General features: G+C 36.1%; 1 protein-coding gene and 1 long non-coding RNA gene across 3 annotated transcripts in view; one reads left to right on the forward strand and one right to left on the reverse strand.

The window, feature by feature from the left end:
• LOC137248823 (uncharacterized) overlaps nt 1-18,252 on the forward strand; it is a 370,286-nt gene that overhangs the window by 258,272 nt on the left and 93,762 nt on the right. The gene's annotated exons all lie outside the window — the stretch shown is intronic.
• On the reverse strand, nt 5,768-15,848 carry LOC137251370 (uncharacterized). 2 transcript variants are annotated; one of them, XR_010953235.1, is made up of 4 exons: nt 15,453-15,848; nt 12,841-12,939; nt 6,181-6,258; nt 5,768-6,049 (listed from the first exon to the last, which is right to left on the reverse strand). It is a non-coding gene; the product is annotated as an uncharacterized lncRNA (long non-coding RNA). The 2 variants fall into 2 exon arrangements; XR_010953234.1 differs by lacking the exon at nt 15,453-15,848 and adding an exon at nt 13,280-13,798.

Here is an 18,252-nt window from a genome sequence, read left to right on the forward strand (position 1 = left end):
ATTTCAGCATTTGGAAAAATTTAAAAAACTGAATAACTAACATAAGATTAATTTTTCACACAGAAAAATGGCATAAGTCAGGAACTCTCTCATGTCGTAGCCTTTATATCATTTTTCGCTGCGGCATAGCTCATCGAACAATAAGAATATTTGAGCTTGCCCAACGGGTTACGGGGCTTAAAATATACCTGTGGTAGGTATGCCTGTCGTAAGATGCGACTTATGTACCAAATTGATTGAAGGCCATGTGTAGCGCAACCCTCTCAAGGGGTTGCCATCACAATATATAGCTTCTGCAACCCAATTGTCAAGCTCACGTACCCGTGGCGAATCCTGTTTCATTAACAGCCAAGTCTCTGGCGACCCCGAACTCTTCATGAAACTAGGGGGCGGGAGTGCGGTGTGGCCTAGAAAGTTTTATGTGGTCATACCAAATCGCCCACGAGATGGTCAGGCTAGTACCTTTATGATACTTGTTACCGAAACGTACCGGATCTGTATCTGGAAAAGGACCATCAACATCGGTAGCATTCCCCAAGGCCTTCGGGCGGTATCCTTGTCGCTACAACAACAACAACAACAAGAATATTTGAACTTCATACCTAGAGTACCGTCGGGCGTTTTGAACATGTTTTTTTTTTTTTTTTTTTTTTGTTTTGTTACGCCCTACATATAAAACAAATCAAGGCACACAAACGAACGCCGATCATGCTGTCTTCACAATTGGTTCGCGACTGATCACACTACAGAGTTTGCAACAACTTACCTTTCCTACAGGGCACGTATGCATTTTGCACATTTATGACTCTCGCTGCATTGGCGGCGACTAACTAAGTGCCAAACAAATTGCCACACAATAAATTCGTTATACTCCGCATTACATTTTTATATTTGTGTGGGTGTTTACCCAATATAGCTTTCATTCATACATGCAAACATGCATGCATTTGCCAAGTTTCACATAAAGTCCCTTTTATGCACAAATATGCAATTTTGCTTTTATATTTTCACATTCACTCCACACTTTATGCATCACTTCGGTTTTATTTTTCGCATTCATTAATTTGTGTTCATGCATTTAGTTGATATTTTTTAAGCTGTTTTTCACATGAAATTCAATTAAACTCATTTCAATACAATACTTTGGAACGTCAAAAAAACTGGAAATCGTTAATGTGGTAAAAAAATGCCAAATGCAGTCACTTACTTTGAACATTAACTTCGGTAACTTATACCATGCTGCAGCACTTAAAACTTTTCAATTTAATTTTTAGTGGAATCTTTTTAGCAAATGAAGCAATTCCCTTGACTTCGACCTGATGGAAGAAATTTCAGCATGGTAAAAATATTTACTATGGTGTTATTACCATAGCTCGTTATTATTCAGTTCAGAAACTCACCCACTTAGACTTTGCAAAAGTACTCCTGTTGTTCGATAACGATTAATTTCATTATTTTCTTGCGACATCTACCAATTCTTCTTCTCCACTAAGTTATGCAACTTTTCGATAGTATACGCATTTAGCACAACTTACAGCACTTGTGTCTACGTCCTGTTCATAGTAGAACGGCAAAATTTCAGTGACCAAAAATTGCTAACCCCCTTATTCCAGGGTGTTGTCTGGGCCGTGACTATTTAAAAAATTTTAACCAGAAGTGTATAGTGGGATATATTGGAACCGAGCAATTCATATGTAGGCAGACTCTTAAAGGACTCTGACTTAAATATGGATCTGCTGCTGCGGATGTTTGTTTTACCCTAATTGAACATAGGAAAGCTTAGTCGCTTTATAGTGGTTTATAAGCAAGATGCAGAGAAATGTAAAGATAAGCCCGGGCCGCAAGCCAGTAACGACAAAAGCACTAAATCGATGAGTTGAACTTAGAGAGCGGGAGTGGGGAGTCAGTCGGTCCATAAGACATCAGCAGGTGAGTCCGAAAGAAAGAAAAATTCCTCTTTTTTCGAAAACGTCAAAATGTGGTTAGTCTGTGACACCAAATTTCCTCGAGATGATGATTGACATGGCAAAACAGTCTCCCAACTATGGCGCTATTTGACTATGGTTATCACAGGTGGGCAGATGACTATCGAAAGGTGGAGATAAAACGGCACCAAGCACCAACCGCTGACCAAGTTTCAATATTCCTCCCGTAAACATGCCTGTCATAAGAAGCACAAACCCGAAGGTTTCATAGAACTCAGTAACCCATGTTGCTATTACCTTACATAGAAGATTTAAACCGACAAAGGACTGCCACATTCTTATCACTACTAAGTCAAACAACAACATTTGTAGAAACACGAGGGAAAGGGGACGAACGATATCAACCTTCTCGATTCTCCGATTCACATTTTTATTAATTTGGCAATGTGCAATAACATCGCGAATATGAGATGCTTGGTCGGAGATATTCAAAATTTTCAAAGACAAGACAAAAGCGTACGTTTTGAATTGGAGAATATAGCATCGATCACTGCGATACCACAGGCCAAGGTATGGAACCCTTGTGTGAAAAAAATGGAGGATGCCCTTCTTCTACATCGCAAGATACCAAATATACAAATACATGATTGTAAGCTTCAACGCATCAATACTGCATCCTATAAATAAAAAAGCAGTTGGAGGATATGGTACACCCGAGGTTTAGGAAAATTTCCTGGGGCACGGGCCTCTAGACAACAACCGTAATATCCTAGCAGATATGGCCATTGTGTGGAAATAGACAACGCTCTTTGTGGCTTACAACGTGAAGGCCTAAAAAAAGCTCAAGTGGCTTGTGGATGAGTTGGTAGTTAAAGAAGAGCATACAAAAGTGCACCAAACAATGTTATATTCTAAAACGATGCAAATTTCAGCCTATCTATGCCCCTACAGATGATAGAGAGTGTGAGCGCTTTTATAAGCCCTATGCAGACGGACTGGAGCAAATTTCAGGAATTTATTGATAGAAAACATGGCTAACGAAAGGAGGTGTCAATTGTAAAAGAGTTTTACAATCTAGGGATAAAAGAAAGCCAGTATGTAAGACTAAGGTGCTGATTCTTTAAGTATGGAAGATAAGCTAACGAAAGTAGTTGTGGAAAGACCCACAGTATACCCGGGTTGATCTGAAACTATTTGATATGGTCAGAAATTAGCTCAGGAAATATAAGTAGACATGGTAGCAATTATGCACTCTAATTCCGAAATAAAAATAAAGTTGTATCCAAGAACCTTAAGCTTGTTACTACCATGAATAAATGTGTTGTTTCTAATTAACGTTAATAGACATAATCCTGGAACTATGGCTTTGTCACTTCAAAGAAGTGATTGACTGACTGTGACTAACATTAGTAACAATATTCATGCGACTGTGATTTTTTAACAGCGGCTTTAATATCACAGATTATCGCATCCACAGCTTCAAAAAAATCACCGCTCTTGACTGATGCTTACTACTAGTGTGAAGTTATAAGTGCAATCGCAGCTCTCATCATGATGCGATAATTTGAACATGATTACTTTGCATGCGGTTCATGCAGCTCACTACTTCCGGTACTTTGCGGCTAAGTATCGTCTGGGTAGCTATTTCATCGGCAGCGTCTGTCCACCACGAGGTGCGGCTGCAAGCGGGCGTCTGTCTTGGATCAAGCAGCTCGCTATATAAACGTGCAAATAATACCTTCATCCCCCTTAGCGGGTTGTGCGCTGGGGTTGGGACCCGCCACGTCAAACCACACTCCAATGAAAAACTCAACAAAGCCTCGGATAAAAAGACAACCCTTTACTGATGACGACCATGGCAAACGTTTGAAGGACAACGATTTATGCCATAGCCAATTAAGTAAGTAAGTAAGGAGAGCTGTCACTGTATCTGTCATAACGATTTCGAGTACGCGTGATAGTGAACTCTTACTTAGTTCATATTGTTCTTCAAGTGCTGCATAATTATGATAACATAACAAAATAGGTTAAGTTATTATGCATATTTTTAAGCTATTTCGATCTAAATGGGTTGAGTGCAAATAAAACGAGTTATTTCACCTTACGGCCCAACGTTTCGCCAACTTTCCTTGGCATCTTCAGGAGCGGATATTGATATTTATACATTGAAGCTAAAAAAGAATTTAGTCATTGATTTTTGTCATTAAACTAAAAACTGATTTGTATAATTAAAAACGATACCGTCTAATGTGGTACACTTTTCATACTAGGTTAGCTTATGTTTTATGGTAGGTGCCCTGATATGGACACTTGGACAACACGAAGGTTCGCTGTGATACCACATACAATAATAGAACTGTGACGTAGATAAAGCTACTTAGCGAATCGTTGGGTAGCAATCTCAACCTCGGATAAATTCCCGGGAGATCCAAGTGAGTCGCGACCGAAATACTTTCTCCTAGTTCTGCCAAAAGATGGGCAATCAAGCGTAAAGTGATCTGATAATTCCACCTCATTATCCTCCATACAGCTGCAGCAGATGGAGTTTCCAGTATATTGAGACGTACCCATGGGAGAGTGCCCTGTCAAAATGACCATTGATAGGTGACCAAGGACCATTGATTGGTGAGCCTTAGTGAACCCCATTACTTCGACAGACCTCCTGCCATCCACTTTCGGCCAGACAGATGTTGCCAACTTGCAAGCGGTGGTGTCCGCCTAACGTTAGCTGAGCTGAATCGAAGCCCAGCTATGGAGGAGCAAACCATAGGTGGTCAGCAGATTCCTGAAATCTCCACAGTCATCCTCGTCCGGTTCTGTTGTACCGGTGCGGGCTAAGATGAGATCCGCTTGACAGGAAGAGAGGTTTTTCTGCCCGCTGTTATTAAATTGAACTGCCATAAATTGGACATTTCTGTCTCAAATCAGCTTTTCTTTTAAATGTGTACTGAAAATCAGACTACATATTTACATTCATTTTTAAAATCTAGTTAACAAATAAAATCTGAGGAGTCAGCAAACATTGTAAAATATGTAAATAATCCAACGAACTAGTTGTCCACAAAAAATTTTGAAAACCACTATTGAACAAATAATTTAAGTAATCGAACAGTGATTGAACAGGTTATCGAGGCTGTTTACTGTTGTGAACGTTTTTATCAAACATTTGCCACTTGTATGAATTCGCAATGCTGAAGACGTTAGTATTTTGAATGGGCCGAAAAAAGATGTTTTTTATAAATATTAGAAAGTTGAGGAAATCTCATTAGTTTTCTCTAATCTATTATCCTTTAAGAACTTACTTCGCGGTCTTGTTTATGTGGCACGAACTCGTTAATATTTTTGGATTACCTCCTTCCAGCGGCGCTTCCTGTTAACCCAGCTTTGGCAAGGCATCGGCGATGGTTTATCTCTTTGTCTCAGAAATGGCAATGTGACCACTTTTCTCAAAAGATTTTCTCATATCATTATGACTCTTCTTTGCCAGTTTCAAATTACCAAAATATCTTATCGAATTAGTGACTTTTGCGATACAAAAATATTACTTTCTTCGAAACTTTTCGTTCTATCGCTTTAGTACTTCTATTTCTTTCGTAATAGCTACTAAATGCTATATCGCTGTCATATAAATTATTTCTAATTGCTGTTTTTATGTACGGGTCCCTTTTTCGCTCTTATTTGGAATTCGAATCTATAAATAAAGTTTTGGTTGTAGAGGTGGAGATTCGGGCTATTAGCGAGCTTTGGGCAATATTTGTCGTAGTGATTTTATTTAGCTAAATTTTATTAAAATAATTTAATAAAAACAAACGATTTTGAGTACACAAAGAAATCTGTTTGTAATATGAGACTATTGTGAATATTTGCACTGCATTAACTGCAGTTGCTACCATACGCTAGATGGCAGCGCAAGCTGTAAGTTTTTAATGATTGATAGAAAAGCTGATTTCTGTTGATATTTGATAACAGACTTTTATATTGGTTGCGCAAGATGTGCACGGGTCCTGCTCGTGGTATCTAAATGTCGTTTCGCATTGGGGAACAGATCGTTTGTCGATGTCGTGTCGAATAGGTGACTTGCGCCATTGTGTATGATGACAGCGATGTAACATTTACTCGCCGCTCTGGTAGTGTTGATACGACACCCACACATAGCCGCATAATATGTGTAGGTAATAAAGAACACCAAGTTAGCAACATTTTATATTTATGTTCAACAAAATTTGTAAAAAAAAAAGTAGTTGATTTCACTTACTTCGCACTATTTGCAGCGAACTAACTTAAAAATGTCTCATTATCCTTGCACCTTTTATTTACGGTTGTTAGCGTTCAGCTGAAAATAGTAAAATTTTATTACCATTTAATGTGTTGCTACTTTAATTACGCTATAAACTGTTTGGTTAGTAAATGGGGAAAAAGGAATAAAATAAGCTTTACCTGCGCAAATTTGTCACAAAGTACAAATGTGAAGTTCAGTGAAACTAAAGTAGTGCAGCAATGGTAGTTGAAAAAAAAAAAATCCATGAACTTGAAGTTTTTGTTAAGTATGGAGTAGGAACTAAATAATAGGAGCATATGTACTTGGGCCATTTTTATTACACTTAAGCACATTTTATTGGCGCGTTATATGGTTTCTAAAGAATATTTGATACACTCTAGGATGAAAGTCATTTTCTGTTTTCTTGCACATAAGTATTGTTTCTTGTTAGAAAAATAATATGCAATTGAAAATCGAATAAGCTTTATTGCCGTAGCGTAATAAAACTACTGGATGTAAATTTTGAGTTGACCGCGCACCTATATATATGACATCATGGTGAATCCTTCTGGCGGGAACAAAAGTTTCGAAGCTCAAAAAATAAATAAAAACTTCTATTAAGCACACTACTTTCGGCCATTCAGATAGCTTTCGAATTGCATTTATCTAATATACATATAAACTATTTTGTTATAGTAAGCGCAATAAAGTCTTTGAGGTTATATTAAACTTCATAATAGTTTCATTAAAAAAAAAGCATTACCAAAACTGAATGTTCCGACACATACAATTTTTGATACAGCATCGTCTGCTGGCAGATGAGTATATTGCAGCTATTTGCATGGAGAGCGACAAACAGGGCATCCCCAGTGCCATCTGACATGCAGAAATAACCAAATTTAAACTTTTGTTGCCAGGAAAGCGTAAAATGAAAATGTTAACATTTGTTTTGGCTACGAGTGCTTTCAGCCTTTGCAAGAGTAATTATTTTACCTATTCGTTGATACTTTTCTAACATTTTTCGCAATTAAAAAGAGCTTTTTAACAAGAGAATAGTAGAAAAAATATGTTAGCAAATATTTTTCTAGTTATAACAGTGATCCGAAAATTTTTTTATGTGAATGGGCAAGCCCAAATAAGTTTCAACTGCTTAGGCTGGAGGTCTGTTAAATTTACAAACGCAACATCTTGCGCGATTGTCACGATGTTCGCTTATGTATCAAGACTCATTAACATGAGAAATTTAAGTGTGACCCTACCTGTATTAAATTTTAATCTACATACTTTTTTTTTAAACATTAATGCTTTCAAAATTCAGTAAGCAATAATTTTTCGAAAAATTTCCATTGAAATTTTTAAATATACATTGAGTTATCTCAATGTTTTAATGGAGCAATACAAAATTAATGCATTTTTCCAAGCTCTGGATGTAGGGGTCCTGGTATGATTCTTAGGCGGGAGTGGTATGCGAGGAAAACTGCTTGAAATCTACTTTAAATTGGCCGTCAAGAGACTATTAGGCAATTATCTCGCTAAGGAAAACTACCAGATATATGAGCTGGCAAACGAGGGTGCAACCCTTAAAAAATTTCAATGGATTTCCCAATCAGATTGGGCTATTTAAAACACTTCTATTAATTGTGAAGATAACAGAGTTTTTTATTGAAACAAAGTAGCTGATTTTCAACATTTGTTTATTTTTTATTATACGTGGAAAATAAGAACGGAAAATTTATTGAAATTTGGTACAAAAGTTGCATATTATCATGATATGGAATACATTTTTTCGAGTAAAGTGAACAGCAACCAAGCTATTCAACAAACTCTTAGTCATGATACGATTTTCTTAAGATGGAAAGAGAGGCAAAGAGACTGGGACAATAAGGGGTAAAATTAAAGCACTTGGAAGAGTGATACACAGAGGAAAAGGAAAAGCAGAAAAGGGCAGCAGAAAACAGTTGAGGGACATGGTGAAAGCAAGTAAAAAGCAAATAAAGTAGTAAAATGGAACGAGGAGAGTAGCAGGAGAGGATGTGAAAGAGGAGAATAAGTAAAATATGAAGTAGGAGAGAAAAAAGAATACTGAGCTAAACAGTATTCAGAGGTCGGCGAAAATGTAAATGTAAGCGTATTGGTGAGAGCTGGAACATGAACATCCCAGCAGGAAATTAATGTTAAGTCTGCAACTTTTATTTATTAAAAATAGTTTTATGTCGCATTTTTTTAGAAAATAACGCCTTGCGACCAAAAATTTAGAGACAAGTTTTTTCAGTTGGAAATAAACTTTTCTAAACTTAGTCGCCCCCGGCAGTAATTTGACAAACACTCCACACATATTTCTGCCATGAAAAGATTCTCAGTGAAAACTGATCTGCCTTGCAGATTACGTCTGGAGTGGGGCCTATATGTTTACCCCCGATTTTTAGGAACAATTAAAAATAAGCATGATGCAAATTGGATGAGAAGCTTTGGTCTAAATTCTCTTCGGAGGTATATCGCGCCTTGTATTTGGTATTGCTGTTGGATGTTAGTTATGATAATAAAGAGGAGTGACGAAAATCTTGAAGCAAGCTATGCTAACGAGTGTTTATTCAAACAGTGAATCATTCTCGGAAATGGCGCTATCATAATATGCAAGTTATATTTCTTAGCAATCAATGGAAATGGAAATTTTCTCATACCACAATTAAGTTTGTTTGCAATTATAAATTATCATAAATGTATCTGAATCTCATTTGGCCAGCGCTGTTAATAATTAGGACAGCGTCTATAATTCTTGTTTTATTCCGAACTTCTCTCAAAACTTAGAACAAAATAACCTGTCATTCATTAAACTTTTTCAATTTAACTTAACATTAAGTATGAGTTGCATTTCTCATTCTCTCAGCTCACTGTTTGCCGAATTAATAGAAAATTAGTTAGCTGAATTATAAGGAGATTTTTAAATTTTCAAGGATTGTTCGTCTTTTTATTTGTTTATTTATAAAAGCATGTCGTACAAAATTTGCTTATCTTTGAGCTTAAATCAGGCATGCTTAACGAACGAAACGATATCATTTCGTTACGATAATCAACGCTAATAAACGAAACGAAGTCACTTCGTTTCGTTTATTAACGTTAAGATCGTCAAATTAACGTTAATTTGACGTTCTTAACGTTAATAAACGAAACGAAGTGACTTCGTTTCGTTTATTAGCGTTGATTATCGTAACGAAATGATATCGTTTCGTTCGTTAAGCATGCCTGGCTTAAATTGTATACAAATATCGACTGAAATGGTTGGGCGAATAAAGAGAGAGTGAAACATTTTAAATGAAAAATGTAACTACAATAATAACTCATATCAACTTTTTTTTTGCAGAAGACTAACCACGGTGATTTTTGTAAAGCGCACTTCGTACAGGGCATTGCCGCTAAACATACCAATAACTAGTCCAGCACATCTTAGTTAATTTTTATAGCCAGTCAGGGTACTATAACTCTGATCGGTTGGTTGTACAGGTATAAAGAAATCAAGATATATATAGACTTCCATATGTCGAAATCAGCAGCATCGAAAAAAAAAAAATATTACGTCATTTCCATCCGTCCGTCTATCCGTCCGTTAACACGTTAACTTGAACAAATATTGAGGTATATTAACCAGTGGCGTGGTACTTTTGTTTCTGTATCTAGGTCGGTGCATATTTGTTTAACGTTACCTAAAATGAAAACGGAAGTTTTTTTTCGCATTTTGTCGTTAGGTTAGGTTAGGCTGAATTGGCGGTTCCACGAGGATCTCACATAAACTGAATGAGTCGGTAGTCTTACCAGAAGTTTGTTTTAACGGCCAAACTGAAAACCCCTATCAAAAACCAGGACCTGTGTTATTACACATGATCTTCGACACTTTACAGCTCCTTGCTTGAGTCCACGCCTTTCCCGTTTGGTTGATAATGTGCACCTCTCGCCTTCACTTAATCTCGCCCAGTCTAACTGGGACGTCTACGGAGCAAGCGATGCACCGTTTTTAGACAGTTCATCTGCTTTTTCATTCCCATCTATTCTCATATGTCCTGGAACCCAATATAGATGTATACTTCTCCCTGTCCCGATTCTCTCCAGAGACTGCTTATGCTCTAACACGCATTTAAATGCTGTGCTATGCGAGATTATTGCCTTAATTGCTGCTTGACTGTAAATGTAAAAGTTAACACGGTTGCAGCTTAAGCTATTCTCCTCCAGTGTTTCTACTGCTTTGGTTACGGCTAATACATCTGCTTGGAAAACGCTACAGTAATCCGGCAGCCTTTAGCATTTGTTTATTGCCGGATCAGCACAGTATACCGCAGACCCTACTCCTTCCACTACTTTGGAACTATCTGTGTACACATGTATCGCCTCGTCCGCCATTTAAGCACCCTTGTGCCAATCGTCCACCTCTCTTGTGGCCTTAAGATCCCCCTTGAAGCGTAGACAGGGAATCAGGTAGTCTGTCCGTCTTGTGCTTGATGACGCTATACTACTATGGCCCTATGTTCGGCACTCAAGCTGCCCCGAGTCACCGAGCTTGATTGCAGTTGTTAGCGTTTTGTTCTTTGCTACTAGGTCTACAGGTGGAATGTGCAGAATGACATACAGTGCAGCCATCAGGGTTGTTTTCAGGCCTCCCGTAATGCTAAGCATTGATAGTCTGCATACCCCTTCTAATTTTTTGAGGTAGGTTGTTTTTTGTGTGGCTTTCCACCAAACAAGGACTCCATAGTATAGAATAGGGCTTACAATCGCTGTAAAAACCCAATGAGAAAGAGGGAGAAATAAGCCCCACGTACACCCCAGCATTCTTTTAAATGCATAAAGTGCCGTTGAGGCCTTCTTCAAACTCTGTTCCACGTTGAGCTTCCACGGCAGTTTACTGTCTAGAATGATTCCTAGATATTTTGTCGTTATTTTTCGAACTCTATCAAAGCGTCATCCGTTAATCTATTGGCTTTTGCGAGATCTTCATCGGGTGATTGTAATTCCGGCAGAGATAAATAGCGACCGCATGGACCGGTTTTGTGGCTTTTAACCCCAGCGGGGTAGGGGGTTGGAATATACCCGCGGAAGGTATGCCTGTCATAGGAGGCGACTAAAATACCAAATAGATTCAAGGGGTTGTATAGCGCAACCTTTTCAGGTTGTCAGCGCAATATATAGCTTCTCTAAATCCAATTGTCAACCTCACCTATCCGTGGCAAATCCTGTTACATTAACAACCGAGGCTCTGGCGACCCCGAACTCCTCATGGATCTAGAGGGTGGGAGGGCGGTATGGCCTAGAAGGTCGCATGTGGTCATAAAAATCGTTCCCGAAATGGTCGGGCTTGGTACCGGAATGTACCGGATCTGCATCCGGCGAAGAACCATCAACATCGATAACACTCCCCAAGATCTTCGGGGAGTGTCCATATCGCTACAACAACAACAAAAACAACATGGCTTTTAACCTATCTAATGTGGCATAAAGATTTGAGTTTTTTCTTCCGACTTTCATTTTTAGACTTTGAAATGAAAAGTTTTGTACCGATCCAATTGTTCCTAATGCATTTGTAATACCAACAGCTTTGCAGGCTAAGTTGATTGCCAGTTTGAAGATATGAGCTTTCGCAAATGGAAAATTGAATTTTAGAAATTCTTGAGCTGCACGAAATTCAAAACTAATTGCCGACGCTTCATTATAACATTGGCCATACCAAAAAGAGCAGTTCTGTCTGAAATATCTTCGGAGGCTATTGCGCCTTGAATTTTTTTTTGTTGCATTTGAGATCGATCCTCACGCCACTGGTCCAATTATGGCTCCATCTCGGTGTTCATGCAACATTGCAGCACAGTTGCCATTGGCAACGTCATATCGCTTATATCTTCGACTGTAAGGCAGTGACGATCTCTATCTACTTCTAATCGTAACACACCTCTGCATTCTTCACCTCTCCTTATCATTTTATCATAATCATCAAACTCTAAAATATGAGCTTTCCTTGCAGAAAACTATGATGTATAAATGTCCACGCGTACAACGGAAACGTATATTTATAATAGTACTAATATTCTTTGAGAGGGAAGATATGTCATACAGATTACAAGTCTGAACGATCCATAACGTATAATCCAACTCAGGAAATACTGAGCTAATATTGATGTTGAAGAATAAGATAAGTTTTCTTACAAAATCCCTCATGCAAAAAAACGAGCATTTTCTCAGACTATAATTTTAACTAAAACTTGGCTTGCATATTCTTTCCAAAGAGACAGACTACCCAACTTATCCTTACAAAATATAAATGGAGAAAATGCATGCTTTACATTTTAAAGGCTCTATGATAATTTTATACCGTAATATGAACATCTCTGATAAAGAAAATGCTAGAACTCTCGGGTTGGGAAATTCGGAATTATTATATTTTTGAAGCATACCTCGAGAACGTGCTCAATCAACTATCTAAAGATTTAAATTACACAAATGTTGATTAACGAACTACGATAGATGAAACGCACTGATTATATCATCTCGTTTATTCCTTAATCACGTGACTTTACTTTTTGATAAAATCGGCTTTTTATGCGAGAACACTCATAAAAGTGAGGTGGTTCTTTGTCAAAATAAGTTACTGTCATGGATTTAAGCTCATTTACTTACCACGTAACTACATCTTTATATGTAATTTCACAATGATTTATCAATTGTAGGTATGTTGCTCCAGAATAAATGGCACGATATACTTTCCTGTGGCCCTATCTGTAATATTAAAATAAAAGTTCGTGGATAAAATGCGGAAGATACTATGAAATATTTAGGCCAATACTTAAAAGGCAATATGATCCAGTTAGAACTGAAAAAACTATGCAAAATATAGGTATTTCGCGTTAAAAGATACTTTTGCAATTTATTCATTTAATTGTTTGTTTGTTTAATTATTTTTATATTGGCATATTCGTTTTCCAGTTTTGTTTGTTTGTTCGAATGTTCCACTCTTAGGTAATTTGTGTTCTACGTTTTATGTTTCTTTATTGGCTTTGTTGCGAATTAATATTTATTTTTTGTGCGTTTCTTATCCTAGTTTATTTGTTTCGCTTACTTGCTTTTTTCCTGCATTTGATCTCCTTGTTTGTTAAGTGCATTCGTTCAGTTTGTTTCATGTACTTAAGTATATATAGTTTGATAATGTATATACTTAACTTGTTTGTTTGCTTCGTGCCGAGAATATTTGTTTGTGTGCAGGTTTATCTCTTCATTTATTTCAATGTTTAATTATTTATACATTGCTGCACTAGTTTTAATGTTTGTCAGCTTATTTTTTGTTTTTTGCGCGACTGTTTTAAATTTGTTCATGATATTATATATATATTTTTTTTTTTTTGTGGGCTGTTTATGTGCTTAATTCTTATTTATTTGCTTAGATCTGCTTCCATATACATATATCGTTTGATGTATATCTGTTTTTTGTTTTCTCCTTCTTTGATACATTTTTCGTTTGTTTCGTTATTTCTAATCAATTTGTGTTTTCTTTGTTCTCTTTTTTCGCATGTTTGTTTAATCTGCCGGAATTTTTTTGTGTTCTTCCGAAATAGTCCAAGAGCCCGTGACGGCCAGACCTTTGTCATTTTATAAAAGTTGAAATTTCGTCAGTACATACTTCTAACTGAAGCAGTTTCATTGGTATATTATAGAACTTGAGTCATGGTAGCTTCAACAGATCTTGTGCAAAAATTTTACAGAAAAATATACCTTTCTCTCGTCATTTAATAAACACTGATTTTCATATATGGTATTCGTCAAGATATAAGAAGCCACTAACCTTATTGCCAGACATTTTCCATAGTGGCTTTGTCCAGGCAGACACTTTGTATAATGCAAAACTGTACTTTTTCAGAAAATGAAAGCTGAAAGCTTTTTACAGCAAATAAAACTTCAAACGTTTTTTTTTTAAAGAGTTATTCGAATTTCAGTATAAAATTGCTTCGATGTTCTTTGAAGTTTAGAAGGATTAAAAGTATCTGGCTAATCAAAGCCACTATGGAAATTGTCTGGCAATGAGGCCAGTGGCTTCTTATATCGTGACGAAGGCGATATATGAAAATCAGTCTTTATAAAATGACGAAAGAGAGGTATATTTTCCTGCAAAATTTTTGCACGATATCTGTTAAAGCCACCATGACTCAAGTTTTATAATAGACCAACGATCCTGCTTCAGTTGGAAGTATGCACTGACGAAATTTCAACGTTTACAAAATGACAAAGTACTGGCCGTCACGGGCTCTTACTCTAAAATTGGTGATATTAAATCTATTACAAAAAAAAATTCATAAATTTTTTAGAGACCCAAAGTTCATATCATAGGGCAAGTAACATTAAACATGGAAGACCTTCAGGGAAAGGTTTTAAAACAGCGACCCAAACTGTTATTACATTTATAATAAATGTCCTTCAGAGAAAATTATCTACGACTTTTAAATTTTTTAGTCCAAAAAAAATATTAATTCCGGACTTTTATTTTATAAGTACGAAAATAAAAGTTTAGTTCAAACGTTTTTTTAGGACAGTATAAAAGTCCGACCCTATAACTCTGGAATGGATCAAAATTTCATTTCATTTGGATGAGCTGTTCCTTAGTTATGGGATCAGACTTTTATTCTTTCCTTATATAATAAATGTCCTGATTTAACTATTATTTTCGAACTTATGAAATAAAAGCCTAGATTTTACTTTTATTGGTGGATCTTTTCAAAAAGTCCGAAAAATAAAAGGATGCGTGATTTATGAAAATTTCATGGTTATATCCGGAACTCATAAACTTCTATAAAAGAAAACATATTTCAACCGGACTTTTTCTACTAAAAAAACATATAATATATATATATTTTTAAATATATATATATATATATATATAATTGTTTTTTTTGGGCACTGGGGGTCACTCTGCTTATATTTCTGCCATGAGAAGCTTGTCAGGCAAAAACGCGTCTTGTATTAGAAGATGCTGTTCGGAATCGTATCAAAAACTAGAGTTAGCAACAGCTTATAGGAAAAAGTTATATATAGTCACATCAAAGTTGAGGAAGAATATCCACGCAAATCACTTCGAAAGCTTTCCATTTTCCAAATATGCATTTTCAAAACCTCGTTGTAGGATACATGCACAATGTTGCATAAAATCTTTCTCTCACCAGACCTCCAATTAAAAATAATTAGATGTAATTAATAATTTTGTACGCTTTGTATTAACTTGCTTTAGTTAACCGCTTACTTACTTACTTTATTAGCGCATTCAAAGAAAAATTTTAATTTAGTCTTTCTTATTTATACTTTCAATGAGCACCCTTGTAACAATTTTCGCAAACTCAACTCAATTCTTTCGCTAACAAAGTATATCCAGCCTTGACACATCTGCTGCGCTTGCACTTAAGCTTTTTGAAGTCGCAAAGTGATGCGCGCTGTTTCCTGCATTTCAATGCGAATCACGCCTTTATTTTACGATGCCCATATATATCCTGTTGGTTTTTGTTGCTTATTTTGGTTTAAGTGTTAGTCTTGCGCTCGCTCTAAAGCCACATCACCGACTCATCCCTTTTCGCAATTCGCCACTTTTTTATTTTTCGTTGACTATACCGCAAAATATGTTCTTTACGCGCCAACTCACAACAACGAACAACATTCAAGTGCAATGAAAATGTTTGCAAAAAAAGAGAGAGAGACAAGGGTAGAGAAATTGAAACAATAAAAACAAAGACCCAAAAAGAAAAGTGAACAAGAAAAAAAAGCGACAGGAAATAAATAGAAAAACTAACAAGAATAATGAATGACAGCGCACGCATACAGTTGTAAATGTAGCTCACGTACATACCATACACACGCATACATACCTATATATGGCGTACTGAGCTATAAAAATGATACGCTGACATGGCCAAGTTGTTTGCAACGTCACTCTGCCATTATATTCTTTATTCGTCTCACTCTTTGTTTTTGTGCATTTGAAACTAAAACTGTCTGTCAATTTTGTAATATTTCATTACTTTTATTATCTTTTCCGGTTAAGGTTCTATTTGTTTTCTGTATTGCTGAAACGAGTGTTTCGATTGCTCATTGTAATCGACTATACCAGCAGCGTAATGAAAATAGTGATTAACTAAGTAACTGAAAGTAGGATATTTGTAGTGAAGCCAAGTGACATTTGATCAGCTAATGATAGATACTTGGAAATAATGACGTTTGGGAATTAAATATTGAGTTTTTGTACTTTTTAGAATCCAAGCGTTTAATGAAAATGACGGGAGGAAATGAAATATTAGAAGAAGTGCTAAAAGTTTATTATCGAAGAGCTATGGGCGTGGCATCCATTTCTTATCGACCAGTTATCGGACTATTATACTTAAGTCTATTTACAACGATGTGCAAACGACTTTTCTGTTTGTCATCGAAATCGGTCAGTTATATATCTAAAAGCTATCGAAATTGTATCAAAAAATTATCGATTTGCTTTAGCAAAGTTATAGCCTTCATGTCAAATACTTTTAAATTTGTTATCGGCGTGTTATCGATTGGTTACTCAAAATTGTATCGACTTACTATCGAAAAATGTTCAACTATTTATCGAAAGTTTAACGATATACTATACAAAAACTATAGATGACTTATCGAAAAATTAATGATGTATTATCAGAAATTTATCGATTTGTTATCAAAAAATTATCGATTTAATATTCGTCAATTATCGAATTTTTTTTTTACTAAATTTTTTTCTATTATTTATCGAAAAGTTATCGAGGCAAAAGTGCAGCTTAATCATAAAAACTTATGAAAATATTATATATGTAATTCCTAGCCGCACCACAGTTTTGGGTTATAAAAATTTCGGTCAAGAAGATAGCTCGAAATTTTCCATACAATGACGGCCCTCATACATATACCATAGGGTGATGTAAGGTTATTGCCTCAATATTACACTGGTAGACTAAATAGCACTTTTTGTATATTGCATGAATTTTTTCTTTCTGATTTCAAATTTGCCCTAAAATTTCTTCTAGCTGCTCGAATTGACTGTATTTCATTATACAAAAAAACACTTCTCAGCTGACATATTACCATAGTAGGTGCACTAACGTCTGTAATTTATTGCGTTATTTATTGAGCTTATAAAGGAGAATGTGTGTAAACAATCGAAGCATTTTTTTTTTATTTGTGGTGGTTATATGTTCAGGGAATTTCGTTTGAGTCCGTCAGACCTAGTGAAACGAGCTTATATGGACTTATTCAATGCCTCATATGCAACTAGTAACACACCCTGGATTTTAATTTTTGTATTTAAAAGTTGTGTTAAGTCGTCATGGTCGTATGGTCAATATGGTTTAAAATACCAAACTCCTGTGATATGGCATGAACCGTCGGACCATTAGAGCGACTGTGATTTCTGTGAATAATAGTGAATATAAAATAGGAATAAACCGCAGTATCATCACAGCAGGATACATCGAAACCTAAGTTATCTGAGCATATAGATCAACCGATGCTACACTTTCAGCATCTGGGTGTAAACATGAGTATCAAGATGCACTTTCCCCATAGCCACCTGGACCGTTTACCTGAAAATTAAGGCGATTCCAGTGAAGAGCAATCAGATTTAAAACAGTTTAAACCAAATTAAATAAAGACACATGCAAGAGTCTCATTTGACTAGGATATCTTTTGAGACAAATAATTAACTAAAAATCTTTTGTTCTATTTTACCACAATTTGCCGATGTTAAGCCTGATAGTTGCGACACTCAAGGTTGCGGATAGTTAAAATGACTAAGTGGCAGCTTTCCAATGAATATAAAACACTTTTTAAATGCGAAATAGTAAAATACATGTAAAAGTGGGAGAGATAATAACAACAATAAAATACGACAATTTGCCTTCAACTAGGGGAAAAGGGTAATTCAAAATAGGTAGAATATTGCGTTTATATTTGTGGTCATCTATAAAGCGTAATTGCATTTAGTGGATGCCTCAAGGTATTAAATAAGCTGGCAGTAATCTTGATTAACAAGAGCGCCCCCGTTGTTTACAA

This window comes from Eurosta solidaginis, chromosome 4, assembly GCF_040869045.1.
Source record: "Eurosta solidaginis isolate ZX-2024a chromosome 4, ASM4086904v1, whole genome shotgun sequence".
NCBI classification, from domain to species: domain Eukaryota; kingdom Metazoa; phylum Arthropoda; class Insecta; order Diptera; family Tephritidae; genus Eurosta; species Eurosta solidaginis.